A 6,774-nucleotide genomic window follows, 5' to 3' on the forward strand; every position below is an offset into this window, starting at 1 on the left:
TAATGCGTTACTGCTGAGGATACATTCATCCGAGTCACCAGCCTCAGAAATCGTTAACAGCAGCTCAGATCAGAGCCCAGATAGATGCCTCACAGAGCTCCAGCAGCAGACACATCTCTACATGTTCAGAGGAGACTGTGTGAATCAGGCCTTTATGGTCAAACAGCTGCTAAGAAACCACGACTGAGGAAAAGCAACAAGAAGAAGAGATTTGTTTGGGCCAAGAAACACAAGGAGTGGACATCAGACCATCTGTGCTTTGGTCTGATGAGTGCAAATTTGAGATCTTTGGTTCCACCTGATGTGTCTTTGTGTGACGCAGAAAAGGTGCACGATGGTCTCTACTTGCATGGTTCCCACTGTGACGCATGGAGGAGGAGGTGTGGTGGTGTGGGATTTCTTTCCTGGTGACACTGTTGGGGATTTATACAAAACTGAAGGTACACTGAACCAGCGTGGCTACTACAGCATCGTGCAGTGATGTGCCATCGTATCCGATTTGCTATTTTCCCAACAGGACAAAGACCCCAAACACCTCCAGGCTGTGTGAGGGCTATCTGACCAACAAGGAGAGTGATGGAGGGCTGCGCCCGGTGGCCTGGCCTCCACAGTCACCTGACTTAAATCCGTCGAGATGGTTTGGGATGAGATGGACTGCAAACAATGCTCGGCTCCACGAAGCAGGGTTTATCAGGGACTAGCTCCAGAAGGAGTGGAGAGGGTGGAACGGGCTGCCTGCAGGCCTGACCTCACCTCCATCAACACTTGTGGGATCAGCTCGGGTCTCTGTTCATGCCAGACTGAGCAGCACATTGGCGAGACAAGACAAGGTTTCTTTATTTTAATGTATTCAGCCCGTTTTATTAAACTTAAATCTCCTTGAATCTACTGAATCATATTTAACTATTGGTTACTTCTATTATTTACCTTGTTACTGTCATTTTTTGAAGTAACCAGACGATCAGCTCTGTCAGCGTGTGCTTTGCTCTGCTGCTGCCATTCTTACAAAACACATAATTGTGGATAGCTGTGAAACAAGAGGACATGGATGTTGTGGACAGTGAAAATGTGAGCACTGACACTGAGCAGCTGTCTGATACAGACCTGACATCTTTCTGGCCCTGCCTTGTCATGGTTCAGCTTCAGAATGGCAAAGCAGACTCCACAACCAAGAACAACAAGACAACATATAATAGACCCGCCGGGCCACTGTGTGCATTTCAGGCTCTGCCTCTCCAAAGCATCAAATAGACACCATGCAGAAGTTGCAGTAAGCTGCAGCATCAGCAGAGGGAGATGTTTTATTTCAAGCCAACATTGTAACAATCACAGGAAGGCATTTACACACATTTGTAACACATTTACTCATAAATACTTGTTAGCTGCCTAGTGTAATCATTGCTGGTGATTAAATAGTTTTACATTTATTAAACAGATATCTCCCCCTGCTGGTATTGCAACTTCTGCATGCAGTAATTGAACTTGTGCACATGCGTCCATTTGATGCTTTGGAGAGGCAAAGCCTGAAATGAACATGGGAGCATATCTATGACACGTTTGTGATACTGAAGAGTTTGGTCACGTCTGGAGATGAAACATGACAAAAGACATTATTTGGAGGAGGTCACTGTGACCACAAGTACAGCATCGTGGAGAGAACATGGCAGATGGGGAGGATGCTGTCGGCAAGGCTTCACAGGGTCCAAAACACCAGCAGCACTGGCCCAGTTCATACTGGACCAGGTGAATTAGATAAAGCTAGATGGTTATTTTCCTGAGGAATGTCAGAGAAAGCCTTTAAACATAAAATAAATATAAAGAAATAAAGTATATATATTATATACTCTTTTTGCACTTTCACTCGTTTTAGAATCCACCCAAATACTGAGCCAGAGACTTACATCATTTCTCAGCGCACACACTCACACACACAAACACACAACTACACAGCGGTCTGTTCCTCGGCAACTGCACAGTTACTAAGAGACTGAATGCAAAGAGGCAGTGTTTCCATGGCAATGCTTGTGGCTGAGTCATCTCCACTGCAGTACATGCTTGTATATGAGTGCACATATATTTGACTGTGATTCAGTGGACGCTCATTCGTATGCATACAGTTCTGGATACAATATGCAGAATGTTCAAACCCCGATTATGACTTGTGTTGATAATGTCCCACAGCACAGGGCTGTGGGCTGAACTGGACCCACAGCACAGGGCTGTGGGCTGAACTGGACCCACAGCACAGGGCTGTGGGCTGTACTGGACCCACAGCACAGGGCTGTGGGCTGTACTGGACCCACAGCACAGGGCAGTGGGCTGAACTGGACCCACAGCAGGCTTTTAACCTGAATTTGAATAAAGTGTAGGATGACCCAGGGATTAAAACACCAAACATCCCCCCCCTTTTTTTTAAACACATATTTTTGTTATATTAATACATTGCTGGTGAAAAAAGAAGCAACCTTGCTTTTCATTGGGTGAGTAAGCATTTCGTGTTAGGCATGTGCATTTGAATACTGATTCTCAGTTTTTGCTGCCTGTTTGTAAGGCAGCAGAACAGCCTGAGTAAACATGTGAGTGGACACTAAAGGTGACCTTCCAGGTGTTTCTGATAGAGTTGTAGCCCATCCTTTCATGGAGCAGGCAGCACAAATCAATGTTATTTAATTTAATCGTGTTTCAGATTAAATTTTATGCTGATTCTTCATGAATACACGAGAGCTTGGAGCATAATTTGCCTGTGTGCTCCAACACAGTGGATATGAAATGAAACAATCAAGATGTTGATGATTGAGGTGCAACAGTTCTCCTATTCAGAGGTTCAAGTAAGTGGGAAACTAAAACTTTTACATTAGATTGGTTTTAATAACGTGCTTTGTAATCAATCACTGCTCCAAGTCCAGAGTCCCTGGATGCTGTTGTCTCCGTCAGAGGATTTACCCTTACTACAGCTTTCAGGTGTTCTTCTAGTTTGTCTTCTGTAACAGAAAAAGCTTGACTGGATATCCTGGCACCTTTTATTTCACCAGCACCATGGAGGCTCTTTGAATGTTTGGTCTAACCCGGTCATTCTGTTCCTGAGTGTAATCAGTGTGTGTGCTTTGTTGTGTTAAAACATGACAACATGAACATGACATGTAAGGTGATGCTTTTCAGTTATCACTTTTGAGCCTTTGAAATGGGGCTGTGATTAGGTATACAGAGGAATGTCTTTAAAAACTAAGCACGATTACACAAATTCATGTTAAAATGACACTAGTGTTTCCCGCTCACAATAAGAATCGAAAAGCTCTGTAGACTCTGGAACATTTCATGAATTTTGCCCGTCCTGTGCAGCACTCGTGCAGTAGGAGTGTGGAATATAATTAATAAGACAGTTTATAACAACAATGTGTTGTGAAACAGTTTGAGATGTTTTATACGTGTAATTGGTTGTTGGAAGGTGTGTATACTTTACCACACCACTGTTTTTCTTTAGACAACAACAACTTACTGGAAATCTGCAGAACACCATGACAACAAATCCATCTGACACTGACTGATAGGTTTCAGAGCTCATCACAGCACAGAAACAGCTTTAGTGAAGGTTACAAATGATCTTCTTATGGCCTCTGACAGTGGACTCATCTCTGTGCTTGTCCTTCTTGACCTTAGTGCAGCATTCGATACTGTCGACCATAATATCCTATTAGAGCGATTAGAACATGCTGTAGGTATTACAGGTACTGTGCTGCAGTGGTTTGTATCATATCTATCTAATAGTCTCCAGTTTGTGCATGTAAATGGAGAGTCCTCTTCACACACTGAGGTTAATTATGGAGTTCCACAGGGTTCAGTGCTAGGACCAATTCTGTTTACATTATACATGCTTCCCTTAGGCAGCATCATTAGAAGACATAGCATACATTTTCACTGCTATGCAGATGACACCCAGCTCTATCTGTCCATGAAGCCAGATAACACACACCAATTAGTTAAACTGCAGGAATGTCTTAAAGACATAAAGACTTGGATGGCCACTAACTTTCTGCTTCTTAACTCAGATAAAACTGAGGTCATTGTACTCGGCGCTGAAAAGCTTAGAAATATGGTATCTAAGCAGATTCTTACTCTGGATGGCATTACCTTGGCCTCCAGTAACACTGTGAGGAACCTTGGAGTCATTTTTGACCAGGATATGTCCTTCAACGCACATATTAAACAAATATGTAAGACTGCGTTCTTCCATTTGTGCATCTCTAAAATTAGAAATATCCTGTCTCAGAGTGACGCTGAAAAACTAGTTCATGCATTTATTACTTCCAGGCTGGACTACTGCAATTCATTATTATCAGGATGTCCTAAAAACTCACTGAAAAGCCTTCAGCTAATCCAAAATGCTGCAGCAAGAGTACTGACAGGGACTAGAAAGAGAGAGCATATTTCTCCTGTTTTGGCTTCCTGTTAAATCCAGAATTGAATTCAAAATCCTGCTCCTCACATACAAGGTCTTAAATAATCAGGCCCCATCTTATCTTAATGACCTTGTAGTACCATATCACCCTATTAGAGCACTTCGCTCTCGCTCTGCAGGCCTACTTGTTGTTCCTAGAGTATTTAAAAGTAGAATGGGAGGGAGAGCCTTCAGTTTTCAGGCCCCTCTTCTGTGGAACCAGCTTCCAGTTTGGATTCAGGAGACAGACACTATCTCTACTTTTAAGATTAGGCTTCAAACTTTCCTTTTTGCTAAAGCATATAGTTAGGGCTGGACCAGGTGACCCTGAATCCTCCCTTAGTTATGCTGCAATAGACGTAGGCTGCCGGGGGATTCCCATGATGCACTGAGTTTTTCCTTTCCAGTCACCTTTCTCACTCACTATGTATTAACAGACCTCTCTGTATTGAATCATATCTGTTATTAATCTCTGTCTCTCTTCCACAGCATGTCTTTATCCTGTCTTCCTTCTCTCACCCCGACCAATCACAGCAGATGGCCCCGCCCCTCCCTGAGCCTGGTTCTGCTGGAGGTTTCTTCCTGTTAAAAGGGAGTTTTTCCTTCCCACTGTCACCAAAGTGCTGCTCATAGGGGGTCATATGATTGTTGGGTTTTCCTCTGTCTTCTTTGTATCATTTTAGGGTTTTTACCTTACAATATAAAGCACCTTGTGCACTGCTGCTACTATATACACATGCACAAAAATGGATGGATTCCTTACAGAAGCTGCTGACACTGGGAGCCCTTCCCCCGCTATAGAATACAACGAGTGTTTGTGTTTTTCCGCTAACAATCGCTGCATTATTAATGCTATGGTGCATGTCTGACTCTAGGTTTTTATAAGACTTTGCATTTAATCTTGTACAAATGCCTTAATTGACTTTGTGTGTGTGTGTGTGTGTGTGTGTGTGTGTGCGTGTGTGTGTGTGTGTGTGTGTCGGTACGTTTTGTACAGTAAAATGGAACCTTTTGTGTTTTGTGCCTGAATGCGCACTGTCTACTGACGCTTTGTGTGCATCTATGTGGGTGTATCTCTTTGTGCCAAAGTGGGTGGGAGGCTGAACAGGCTTGTAGGACTAAAAATAGCATGCTCCACAGCTCCCTGCCTCTTTGGACTGAGAGAGTGGCACAGCAATAAAGAAAAAGGGAGAAAATGGAGAGTGCTGGACAGATCAAACACAGGAGGAGAGTCTACCATGGTGTCACTTCCTTATCAAAGCACGGCTTATAAAGAGATACATTCCCAGTAGAGCAGCGGTCTCCAACCTTTTTTGCGCCACGGACCGGTTTATGCCCGACAATATTTTCACGGACCGGCCTTTAAGGTGTCGCGGATAAATACAACAAAATAAAACCAGTACAGGTACGGAAAAAAAAGATTTATTCATAACACACGTGAAAAGACCCAGGAAAACCGAGTAAACGATAAAAACGATAACAAAATAACGCTGAAAACCGATAAAAACCCTGAAAACTATACATTTCACACCTGAGCCTCAACTCTCGCGGCCCGGTACCAAACGACTCACGGACCGGTACCGGTCCGAGGCCCGGGGGTTGGGGACCGCTGCAGTAGGAAGTAGTTATTCCAATAAACTCTATAGGAGCTGGCTTCTTGGTCCCAAACTGGAGTCAGTATTGAAGTGCTCTTGGATTTTTACCCGCTGCTTGTGACAAACCTCAGGTTTTATAATCAGCAAATGTATTTGCACCATATATTAAGAGTCAGATGTGATGATACTTTCTATCACAGCTAGATAAATTAATGAAATCAAGATATCGAGTGTAAGAGCTCTGTGAACTGGAAAGAAGTCAGTTTTGCCGCCTGCTAATTTGTGCAGCAAGTGTGCTGGAATATTAAGGAATAACGATCGATGCAATGGGCAGGAGTTTCCCATTGGTCAGATAAGCTGTGCACTTGCTACATGTTATTATAACTTCTAATGAAGGTGTGTTGTCTCCGCTCTGTTGGCTCACTTTTCAAGTAGTTTTCCTTTGAACTAAGACTGTGTTGCTATAGTAACAAAGAGTTTTAAAAGAATCCAGTTTAAAAGTAGGACTGCATATGTCTGCCACTTTTTAGCCTCCCTCTTGTCTTCTGTTTCTTCTTCACCCCTGTTCATGCTGTACATCCCTCAGTGCATAAAGGAAAAACTTCCAAGGATCAGTGCATTTCCCAAATCGGTGACCAGGAGAATCTGCACGTGCTGCTGACCTGACATCTGGACAGCTGTGGCAGCCTGAGCTGTTCCTACAGATGCTGTGATAGTCGGAGCGAGCGGAGTCACCAAGTTGGT

Source organism: Neolamprologus multifasciatus, chromosome 4 (genome assembly GCF_963576455.1).
Source record: "Neolamprologus multifasciatus chromosome 4, fNeoMul1.2, whole genome shotgun sequence".
NCBI classification, from domain to species: domain Eukaryota; kingdom Metazoa; phylum Chordata; class Actinopteri; order Cichliformes; family Cichlidae; genus Neolamprologus; species Neolamprologus multifasciatus.